The sequence below is a fragment of the Chiloscyllium plagiosum genome, unplaced genomic scaffold, assembly GCF_037043375.1.
Source record: "Chiloscyllium plagiosum isolate Xiang-an unplaced genomic scaffold, Cpla_swu_hap1 HiC_scaffold_3, whole genome shotgun sequence".
Lineage (NCBI taxonomy): Eukaryota > Metazoa > Chordata > Chondrichthyes > Orectolobiformes > Hemiscylliidae > Chiloscyllium > Chiloscyllium plagiosum.
In genome coordinates this window covers 6,543,218-6,556,025 of record NW_028270141.1, presented here as the reverse complement: position 1 = coordinate 6,556,025, position 12,808 = coordinate 6,543,218, and positions in this window count along the sequence as shown.

The window sequence follows — 12,808 nt, the reverse complement described above, 5'->3', positions numbered from 1 at the left end:
TGTGCATGTACCTAAAGGTGGATACATCCCCAGGACCTGATCAGGTGTACCTTAGACTCTGTGGGAAGCTAGAGAAGTGATTGCTGGGTCTCTTGCTGAGATATTTGTATCATCGCTAATCACAGGTGAGGTGCCGGAAGACTGGAGGTTGGCAAACGTAGTGCCACTGTTTAAGAAGGATGGTGAGGACAAGCCAGGGAACTATAGACCAGTGAGCCTGTCATCAGTGATGGGCAAGTTGTCGGAAGGAATCCTGAGGGCCAGGATGTACCTCAGGAAAGGCAAGGGCTGATTAGGGATAGTCAACATGGCTTTGTGTGTGGGAAATCATGTCTCACAAACTTGATTGAGTTTTTTGAAGAAGTAACAAAGAGGATTGATGAGGGCAGAGTGGTAGATGTGATCTATATGGACTTCAATAAGGCGTTCGACGAGGTTCCCAATGGAAGACTGGTTAGCAAATTTAGATCTCACGGAATATAGGGAGAATTAGCCATTTGGATACAGAACTGGCTCAAAGGTAGAAGACAGAGGGTGGTGGTGGAGGGTTGTTTATCAGACTGGAGGCCTGTGACCAGTGGAGTGCCACAAGGATCAGTGCTGGGTTCTCTACTTTTTGTCATTTACATAAATGATTTGGATGCGAGCATAAGAGGTACAGTTAGTAAGTTTGCAGAAGACACTAAAATTGGAGGTGTAGTGGACAGCGAAGAGGGTTACCTCAGATTACAACAGGATCTTGACCAGATAGGCCAATGGGCTGAGAAGTGGCAGATGGAGTTTAAATTAGATAAATGTGAGGTGCTGCATTTTGGGAAAGCAAATCTTAGCAGGACTTATACACTTAATGGTAAGGTCCTAGAGAGTGCAATAATGAGAATATTGCTCCTTTCTGAATGGATGGCTAGGGTTAGAAGGGCTTAATGTCCTTTCTCATTTGTGTCTCTTTGGGATCCAATTTATAACAAAGAACAACAAAGAGACCTTGGAGTGCAGGTTCATAGCTCCTTGAAAGTGGAGTCGCAGGTAAATAGGATAGTGAAGAAGGCGTTTAATATGCTTTCTTTTATTGGTCAGAGTATTGAGTACCGGAGTTGGGAGGTCATGTTGCGGCTGTACAGGACATTGGTTAGGCCACTGTTGCAATATTGCATGCAATTCTGGTCTCCTTCCTATCGGAAAGATGTTGTGAAACTTGAAAGGGTTCAGAAAAGATTTACAAAGATATTGCCAGGGGTGGAGGATTTGAGAGGCTGAATAGGCTGTGGCTGTTTTCCCTGGAGCATCGGAGGCTGAGGGGTGACCTTATAGAGGTTTACAAAATTACAAGGTCTCTTCCCTGGGGTTGGGGAGCCCAGAACTTCAGGGCATAGGTTTAGGGTGAGAGGGGAAAGATGTAAAAGAGACCTAAGTGGCAACATTTTCACACAGAGGGTGGTATATGTATGGAATGAGCTCCCAGAGGAAGTGGTGGAGGCTGGTACAATTGCAACATTTAAGAGGCATTTGGATGGGTATATGAATAGGAAGGGTTTGGAGGGATATGGGCCAAGTGCTGGCAGGTGAGACTAGTTTGAGTTGGGATATCTGGTCAGCATGGATGGGTTGGACTGAAGTGCTGTACATCTCTATGACTCTATGACTTTACTGATTCTATACATTCTACTGAAATTCTGTGCTGTTGTTGTTCTTTGTTATAAATTGGATCCCAAAGAGACACAAATGAGAAAGGACATTAAGCCCTTCTAACCCTAGCCATCCATTCAGAAAGGAGCAATATTCTCATTATTGCAGTATCCAGAGATAGATCTGAAGTTTTAATAGTCTGTCTGGGATGTCATCCCAAAACATCAATGTTTGATCTAAGCAAGCTCCTTTTCTGACATATTAACAGTCTACAAATCTTACAACTTTTGATATCTTGGGATAATTGCTGCTTAATTCTAGAAATTACTTTTTCAAACCCCTTTGAATTAAAAAGATCCTCCAACTCATTAATGTTAAAGTCAGATATTACACAACACCAGGTTGTTGTCCAAAAGGCTTATTTGAAATCACAAGTTTTCACCTGATGAAGAAGCAGTGCTTCAAAATCTTGTGATTTCATGTAATCTGTTGGACTATGACCTGAAAAATGTATTGCTGGAAAAGCGCAGCATCCAAGGAGCAGGAGAATCGACTGAAGAAGGGCTTATGCCCGACATGTTGATTCTCCTGCTCATTGGATGCTGCCTGACCTGCTGCGCTTTTCCAGCAACACATTTTTCAGCTCTGATCTCCAGCATCTGCAGTCCTCACTTTATCCTTGGACTATAACCTGGACTTTGTCCACCACAGTCCACCATTGGCACCTCCACATCATGGTGGTCATTTATGTTATAGCTATGGATTAAGCTTTTAATCAGATTATGGTACTCAGTTTGAGTTGCATTTTTATTGATTGTAGCTTTATTAAGTGATATAAAGATTGATTTCCTGCAAGTGTTTATGTGGTCTTATGGGGTTACATATGTATTGTATTATGCTGTAAATGTTGAATCCTTTCAGAGTGCCTCTTTATAAGCTGTCAAACTCTTGACTTACGTTGTCATGAGAAATTAAATTATACTCAGCGAACCCAACACAACAGATCTTTTAAAATATCAACAATGATTCACTTGGTTGCATTCTTCCTTCTAAAGCAGAGTGTTGTGCAATCCAATTCCATGTGAGATTGGAACATAAGGCTGACACTCTGGTGCACTACTACAGGGAATGCTACATTACTGTCAAATTTTGTCGTTGAAGTAAACTCCAATCTATTTCCTCAGTTGCTCAGAAAATATCCACTTCCAACTGACAGCTGGGGAATTTTGCTGAGTTTCCTAATCAATAATTATTCCTCAATATGGGAAGGCAGTGGTGTATTCCTATTGACACTGGGCTAGTAATCCAGATGTTCAGTCTCATGTTATTTCTACAAGGTTTGAGTCCCATTAGAACACAGACTGAATTTTACATCCAAATAAAATATTGAATTTTTTAAGAAGAAACTAACTGTAAATATCCACCTAGTTCACTGATAACCTTTAGGGAAGAAAAATCTGCAATCCTCATCTGATCTCGCCTATGTGCAAGTCCAATCTACAGCTACATGGGTTCCTTTCAAACACCCTCTGCAATGGCCTCAGTCAGTTGTATCATTCCACTACATTTCGGATCAAAGCAATGAAAACAGACCAAACAACATCAGCCCAGCACCAGGATGATAATGGCACATCATCCACCAGTATCAGCCTCACAAAGCACTTCTTGCTAACATCTGGTGATAAACTAAAACTGGAAGAATTATCCTGTAAACTAGGTAAGCAACTACCTGATAGGACCACTGAATCATTCCAGCCATTGACTCAGTCATCACCATCACACCCAGACTCACTGGATGGACACACAAGAGGTAGGAGAGAGTTGCTGTGGACATCTTTGACATTGACTCTAGAATCCATGAGGTCTCATGGCAATAGGTCAAACATGGACAAAGAAACCTCCTGTGATTATCACCTCCCACAATACTGCCCCCACCAGATTCCCCAGTCTCCAGCTTATGAATCAGTCAAAAGGCAGGTGATTGGGGGAACCGATAGAAAGAGAAACATGATTGATCTCGCCCTGACTAATATAGATGCGGCAGATGAGTGTGTATAGGAGTGACCATTGCACAATCCTTATCAAGACAAAATCCTGCCTTCACGTTGAGGATACCCTGTATCTATCATCCTGTGTGGCATTACTAGTGTGCTGAAAATAATGGATTTCAAACAGATCTACCTGGACTTTACTGGACATCTGTGAGACCCTGTGGGCTGTCAGAAGTATCAGAATTGTAGAACATAGAACATAGAACATTACAGCGCAGTACAGGTCCTTCAGCCCTTGATGTCGCGCCATCCTGTGAATCCAATCTAAAACCCATCTAACCTACACTATTCCATTATCATCCATATGTTTATCCAATGACTATTTAAAACCCTTAATGCTGGTGAGTCTACTACTGTTGCATGCAGGGCATTCCACACCCTTACTACTCTCTGATTAAAGAACCTACCTCTGATATCTGTCTTATATCTCTCACCTCTCAATTTAAAGCTATGTCCCTTGTGCTAGCCATCACCATTCAAGGAAAAAGGCTCTCACAGTCCACCCGTAAATCCTCTGATCATCTTGTATGTTTCTATTAAGTCACCTCTTAACCTTCTTTTCTCTATGAAACAGCCTCAAGTCCCTCAGTCTTTCCTCATAAGACCTTCCCTCCATATCAGGCAAGGTCCTGGCAAATCTCCTTTGCACCTTTTTCCAAAGCTTCCACATCCTTCCTATAATGCAGCGACCAGAACTGTATGCGATACTCCAAGTGCAGCTGTACCAGAGTTTATACAGCTGGAGCATGATCTCATGGTTCCGAAACTCTATCCCTCTACCAATAAAAGCTAACACACCACATGCCATCTCAACAACCCTATCAACTGGCTGGCAACTTTCAGGGATCTATGGACATGGACATCGAGATCTCTCTGTTCACCACGCTACCAAGAATCTTACCATTAGTTCAGTACTCTGTATTCCTGTTCCTCCTTCCAAAGTGAATCACCTCACACTTTTCTGCATTAAACTCCGTTTGCCACTTCTTAGCGCATCTGTGTCCCTCTGTAACCTACAACATCCTTTTGCGCTGTCCAAAACTCCACCGACCTCACTGTCATCCGCAAATTTACTAACCCATCCTTCTACGCCCTCATCCAGGTCATTTATAAAAATGACAAACAGCAGTGACCCCAAAACAGATCCTTGCGGTACACCACTAGTAACTGAACTCCAGGATTAACATTTCCAATCAACCACCATTTGTCTTCTTACAGCTAGCTAATTTCTGATCCGAACTGCTAAATCACCCTCAATCCTATATTGTATTCCGTAACCTCATGATCTTGGCAGATTCCCACACCCTACCATTACCATCAAAACTTTTCTAATGAAGGGCACAAAAACATATGCCAGAAGCAAAATCAAATATAGCTAAAAATGAAATGTCAACCTGGTGAAACCATAACACTGGACTACTAGTGTGCCAAGCAGCATAGAGTAGCCAGAGCTGAATGAACCTACAACCAATGGATCAGATTGCATGACTGCAGGACTGTCTCACTCAGTCGTGGATGGTGGAGTCAAATAACTCATGGAAGGAGGATACTTAAATATCTCTCTCATCAATGATAGAGGAGGCCAGCACATCAGTGTAAAGGACATGGCTGAGGAATTTGCAAGCATCTTCATCCAGAGGTTTTGAGTGGATGATCCATCCTGGCCTCCTTTGTGAGATCCCCAGCATCACAGGTGCAAGTCTTCAGTTTGAAAGAGATGTGCGAGGCATGTTTTTCACACAAAGGGTGGTGAGTGTTTGGACCGTACTGCCAGAGATGGTGGAAGCAGGCGCAATAGAAGCATTCAAAAGAAACCTTGATGAATACATGAATAGAAAGGGAATAGAGGGATATGGCTCCTGTAAGTGAAGACAGTTTTAATGTGGAAGGGTAAAATGTGTAGGTGTAGGCTTGGATGTTTTAGAAATGCTGCACATTCATTTTCTAAAGACAAATCTTTGTGCACATGTTTTCTTGGTCAACAGTCTTTGCTATTGTCTGCAAAACCTGGTGATTTTTCTTATAGCTCTCAATTCACTGGTACAGAAGGTGAAGTCACACGATATCAGTGGTGAGTTGGCAAGATGGATACAGAACTGGCTTAGTCATAGGTGACAGAGGGTAGTGGTGGAAGGATATTTTTCGGAATGGAGGGTTGTGACTGGTGATGTTCCACAGGGATCTGTGCTGGGATCTCTGTTATTTATGGTCTACATAAATGATTTGGAGGAAAACATAGTTGGTCTTATTGTAAGTTTGCAGGCGATACAAAGATTGGTGGAGTTGCAGATAGTGAGGAGGATTGTCATCAGGTATAGAAGGATATAGTTCAATTAGAGTCATGAGCAGAAAAATGGCAGATGGAGTTTAATCTGGACAAATATGGGGTGATGCATTTTGGAAGGTCAAGTACAAGTGGAAATTATACAGTGAGTGGCAGAACCTTTCGGAGTATTGATATGCAGAGGGATCTGGGTGTGCAGGTCCACAGATCACTGAAGGTGGCAGTGCTGGTAGATAAGGGAGTAAAAAAGGCCTATGGCATGTTTGCCTTCATTGGAAGGGACATTGAGTGTCAGGATAGACAAGTTATGTTGCAGCCATGGAGAACTTTAGTTCAGTCACAGTTGGAATATAGTGTATAGTTCTGGTCACCACACTACCAGAAGAGGATGTGGATGCTTTGGAGAGAGTACAGAAAAGGTTTACCAGGATGTTATGGGGGATTTTAGTGATGAAGAAAGAATGGATAGACTGGGTTTTGGCTTCACTGGAATGCAGGAGGTTGAGGCGGTGACCTAATAGAAGTTTATAAGATTGTGAATGGCATGAATAGAGTGGAACGTATGAGGCTGTTTCCCAGGGTGGAGGGATCAATTACAATGGGGCATAGGTTCAAGGTGCGAGGGGGTAAGTTTGAAAGAGATGTGCGAGGCATGTTTTTCACACAAAGGGTGGTGAGTGTTTGGACCAAAGTGCCAGAGATGGTGGAAGCAGGCACAATAGCAGCGTTCAAAAGAAACCTTGATGAATACATGAATAGAAAGGGAATAGAGGGATATGGATCCTGTACGTGAAGACAGTTTTAATGTGGAAGGGTAAAATGTGTAGGTGTAGGCTTGGAAGGCCAAAGGGCTTGTTCCTGTGCTGTTCTTTGTTTACTGAAATTTTTGATTATCTACAGACCTACACCCAAATATTATTGTGCAAATAGAGCAGACTGTACGTTCAAACCCCATCAGAATTCAAGCATACTAAAGAATCTCTGTTGGATCATCGATTTTCCAAAAGAAAAGCACATGCATGGCATTGTTGTCAGAAAGCTCTTCTTCCATGTGAAACTGGTTTCACTTTTGTTCCACTGTTTTATGAGCTGGTCACTTCACAGGGGAGTAGATATGGTATTTTTGTTTGTCATTCTGATACAAAGGTAAATATAACAATGTTACTTCTAAGCAGAATTTTGTGTCTGAGGCAGACAGAATAGTTCATTTTAATTCTCCCCCTGTTCACTGAACCTTCAGAGACTGGGAGAAATATTATTTTACAATTACTTTAGTTCTCTAGATGTAATTTATTTTTTGACGGAAATGTAGGTTAAGAGTTTGACAACTTAGCTGTACATCCTGAAAGCATAGAATATTTACAACATAATATAATCCACACCGCGGTATTGTAACCTCTTAAAACAGCATGGATTGTCTCTCAGGAAATCATTCATCAGATCACTTAATGTAATTACAATCAATGTAAATGCAACTCAATCTGATTACATAAAAACTGACTCCAAATAGGATTAATGTCTTAAACATAAATGAGGAAAAGGTCCTTTGTAGGCTAAACGCTTTAAAATAAATCCTAGAGTTAGACAGACATTATTCTAAGGTAACAAAAGATGCAAGAGGTAAGATTTATTCATTGTTGACAGCTGTTGTGAAGGAGTTGATGAATGTTGGGGAATTGGTCCTATATTGGAATTGAGTTACCATTGAATCAATTTTCTAAATGGAATCAAAGCAACTTCAGATCACTGTACACTCATCAGTGACACACTGGCACTAAAGCAAATACAACAGCAGGATAATATAAACTAGACCTGAATACTGAAGGGGATATGATACTTAGAACAGGAAGCTAGGAAAAGTTGGAGGGCTGGTTCAGTTAATTAATAATGCTATTTGCGCAATAGACAGGGAAGACTCATGTTCAGGAAACCAAGATATAGAAGCAACTTGGGTGAAGATAAGAAATGATGAAGGCACGAAATCATTTGTGGACAGGATGTATAGGCTCCTAACAGTCCCCACATGTGAGGCGGTATATTAATGAATAAAGAAACTGGGGGTTTATCAAAAATGTATTTCGATAATCATGGGGTGGAGATTTTAATTAAACCTTTTGAACTATAGCTGGAGTCACATGACTTCTGACTTTGATCATCCTTAGGGATTTAAATCTACAGATTGACTGTAAAAAACATAAGGGAAAAATTAAACTGGATGACGATTTAACAAAATGCTTTCCCAGAACATGTTCCTGAGCTGACCTGAAAACAGGCTATAATAGAATAAAACAAAAAACTACCTGGGGATGCTGGAAATCTGAAACAAACAAAAACAGAAAATTGTTGGAGAAGCTCAGCAGGTCTGGCAGAATCTGTGGAGAGAGAAACACAGTTAATGTTTAAAATCCAGTGACCCTTTGGAGGAACAGAAAGCTGCTGGGAAAAGGTGGTTTTTATGCTAGTGACAGTGGGGTGGGGGAAGTGGGGGAGGTGATTAAATAAAAGTGTTTAACTACTCATAGTTCTCTGTTATCACATACTCACATTCTCTTCTCCTCTAGCAACTATCAACAATCCCTTTGTCTGTTGCCCTTTTATCTGTCTCCCTCTCTGTCAGCGTCTTCATCTATCTATCTTCCTCTCTTCCACCTCTCCCCCTACTATCTCCCAAGATCTGTTGAGTTTCTCTAGTACTTTCTGTTTTGATTTGAATATCGATCTGGTATTGTGTAAAGAGAGAAGATTGATGATTGCCATCATAGTGGATCCATGCTTCGGCTACAATCTCCATAATACGATTTAAGTTTACATTCAGTTTGATGGGGAGAAGAGAGTTACAAAACCTATATTTTAAATCAGAATTGGTTAGAGGGCATGAAAGCAGCACTAGCTAACATCAACTGCCAAATTATATTAAGGGTAGGACAATGGATATTCAGTGACAAACATTTTAAGGGGATGTTTCAGAAAATACAGAGTTATATTCTCATGAGTAAGAAAAACTTCCACGAGGAGACAATCCATCTGTGGGTAACTAAAAATGTTAGAGGTAGTATCAAACTTAAATAAAAAGGATATTATGATGTAATTATGGGTGGCAGGTCACTAAATTGCACAAAATATTTTTAAAAAGCAAAAAATGACAAAGATTAATAAGGAGAGATTGACAGAATCTGAGAGAAAGCTAACAAGAAATATATAAACAGCTAGTAGAAGTTTCTTTACATATTTTAAAAAGTTAACAATTTGGGTTTTGGCCCTATGGCTGGGGAATTAATAATGAAAAATAAGAAGTAACCCTTGAGTGATGTGAGCAACGGTTAGTGAATTGGGAGAATCAGGCAATAATTCACCTCAGATTCCTAATAGTAAGAGAGAAATTCCGATTTTCCATTTATGATTTAAATGGAAATATAGATGGAAACCATGGATGGAAAGTCAGTTGCGTGATAGGCTGGTTATTCACAACTCTCTGTACTTCCTTTATGCCTCTTTCACCCTCTATCCAAACAAGTGGGCATTGGGAAACCAGCAACCCCAATATCTAACCCCATTTAACTTTCAGGACTCCTCTTATTTCTTGTATTCTATGTGTTGCATTAGAACAAAATTTACAGGCCAGAAACAGGCCCTTCGGCCGTCCAAGCCTGAGCTGATCCAAATCTACTGTCTAAACCTGTAGCCCAATTCCTAAGCATCTGTATCCCTCTGCTCCCCACCTACTCGTGTATCTGTCCAGATGCATCTTAAATGAATCTACCGTGCCTGCCTCTATCACCTCTGTTGGCAACACGTTCCAAACGCCCACCACCCTCTGTGTGAAGTATTTGCCACGTGTATCCCCCTTAAACTTTCCACTTCTCACCTTGAAAGCGTGACCTCTCGTTATTGAATCCTTCACCCTGGGAAAAAGCTTGTCTCTATCCACCCTGTCTATACCCTTCATGATTTTGTAAACCTCAATCAGGTCCTCCCTCAATCATTAGTATTTCTTTTGCTCACAGTATTTAATAAACCACTCTTTTTGTTAATTCAAGAAAGCCTGGTTAAATCAACTTCATTTAATTTGGTCAGGGACAGGAGTACCTGCAAGGATGCCCAGCTGGGTAGCACGGTGGCTCTGTGGTTAGCACTGCTGTCACAGGACCAGGGACCGGGGTTCGATTTCAGCCTCAGGTGACTGCATATGTGGAGTTTGCACATTCTCCCCTTGTCTGTGTGGGTTTCCTTTGGGTGCTCTAGCCTCCCACAATCCAAAGATGTGCAGGTTAGGTGAATTGGTCATGCTAAATTGCCCTTGATGTTCAGGGATGTGTAGGTTGGGTGCATTAGTCAGGGGAAATGGAAGGGAATGGGTCTGGGAGGGTTACTCTTCAGAGGGTCGGTGTGGATTTGTTGAGCCAAACGGCCTGTTTCCACACGGTAGGGATTCATGTTTTATAAAAATAAAGGAACTACCAAGTTTTGAGAAGATTTGTAGCTCAGGTTGATGATAAGTTAGCTCGCTGAGCTTAAAGGTTTGTTTTCAAACGTTTTGTCACCATACTAGGTAACATCATCAGTGAGAGTCTGTGGTGCAGCATTGGTCAGGGACAGGGGTATCCCCAAGGAAAGGAAAGGAAAGGAAAGGAAAGGAATGTTTCTTTTTTAATCCATCTCTTTATAACCCACCAAGGGAGGATAGATGGTTGAATAAAGAAACTGAGTTACTTCATCCCTAACCACCCAGAGTTTATCACCCAAAGTCTGGTCATAACAAGTGCAATATCGAGTTGCTTGAGCCTAATTGCCTGCATCATTTACTGTTCTATTGGGATCTTATGATTAGAATATTTAACACGAGATCCTTGTGCATGTAATGTGTACTCTTTCTTCAGACTTCTTACAACCTGCCCTTACAAATCTCGAACTTGTACAGACCCTATTCTGATGAAAACATCTAAACAAATGTTTTGGGAAATTTTTCCATCTGCATATCTCTGTTCTTCCTTCCTTCAATAGACATCAAAAACACAAGCATCTCTAGAGAAGATTCCTTTGGAGAAACCTCAGTCCACACACATTAAAGCAAATTCCATCCAGTCCCAAAAAATGCTTTAGGAAGAATTAATTGGCACAACATCATTGCTATTGCTGAGATCTGTTGCATTTTCATACAATTTTGTGGAAAAATGCCTCTTTTCATCTCAGTTGAGGGTTGCTAATTTTAAACCTGTATTCTCTATTTCTGTCTTCACAGTCTAAACAAACTGCTTAAATTAATGTCATCTGTATTTGGAATTTATATAATGCTAGGTTAACTTATATTGACTTTGAGATATATTCTGGTCATGAATTGGTTTGTTGTTCACAGCTTCGTTACAAAGAGAGAGAAATATTGTAAATAGCCACATTTAGGGTTAGATTTTCAGTGCAGACTAGCAAACAGCATTCAGAGACAAAAACATAAATTGCTGGAAAAGCTCAGCAGGAGATGGCAGGATCTGTGGAGAGAAATCAGAGTGAATATTTCCGGTCAAATGACCCGTCTTCAGAACTCAGGCCTAACTAGGATTCAGGCCAACCTCTGTGTCCAGAACCCACCTTTAGGGCGAAAATATCATTAAACTCTACATCTATAGAGTCATAGAGATGTACAGTTTGGAAACAGACCCATTGATCCAACTCGTCCATGCTGACCAGATATCCTAGATTAATCTAATCCCATTAGCCAGAACTTAGCACATATCCCTCTAAACCCTTCCTATTCTTGTACCAGTTTGGATGCCTTTTAAATGTTGTAATTGTACCAGCCTCCACCACTTCCTCTGTTAGCTCATTCCATACATGCATCACCTTCTATGCGAAAAGCTGCCTTGTAGGTCCCTTTTAAATCTTTCCCCTCTTACCCTAAACCTATGCCATCCAGTTTTGGACTTCCCCCACTCCAGGGAAAAGACACCAGGGTGAACCAGTTAATTGGTATGAGACAATCAATTAACAACTGTCAGGGCAAGAACTGAGCTGAGGCATTTTAAGCAAGGGCTTTTAAATAACGTTATGATCAGGGATGGAACAATGAATTGCCTCTCTGCTAGGGTCACAACAAAGATTTATGTTCTTTTATTGGATGTGGCTGTATCTTTCTTCAATTAAAGCGTAGTCAATTTTGAGAATTTTAATCTGGAGACATTGGATGGTTGGATTTAATATAGTTAAAAATCACACAACACCCAGTTATAGTCCAACAGATAACCTGGTAATCTTCATCAGGAAAGCTTGTGCTTCCAAATATAACCGGGTGTTGTGTAATTTTAACTTTGTCCACCCCAGTCCAACACCGGCACCTCTCCATCATGGATTTATTCATGGTCAGATAGCTCAAGCAGGGAAGTGCACCAGCAGCTGACAGGTTGACGTTTAAGGTAAATCTGTAAGAGTGGAATCTGGAGTTTACAAAGGCATGATCGAAGGTTTCATTGGCAGCTCGGCTGAGGCGGGTGTAGGGACAAGTGATAGCACAGATGTGGGAGTAGACAGCCATCGACTATAGCTGGAGGAAGTTTACAGAGGAAGGAGAGGTAAGTAAGTTCAGCAAAGGGAAATTAGAAAGGTAAATATATCAGACACTGTGAGCAGAAATGTAAGTGAGATTTTCAGGCATAGTGGATACAACGCTGTCACTCATTTAATGTTAAACTTTCAATTGTGATCATGCACATTAGGAGCTGGAGTAAGCCCCATAAGGCTGCTTCACCATTCAATAAGATCAAGGATGATCTGAATAATCATAGCTACTGATCTCATCATTTATGTTAAAATATGATTCTATTCTTCGGGGATATCTTCAAAGGCTGCTGCATCATTG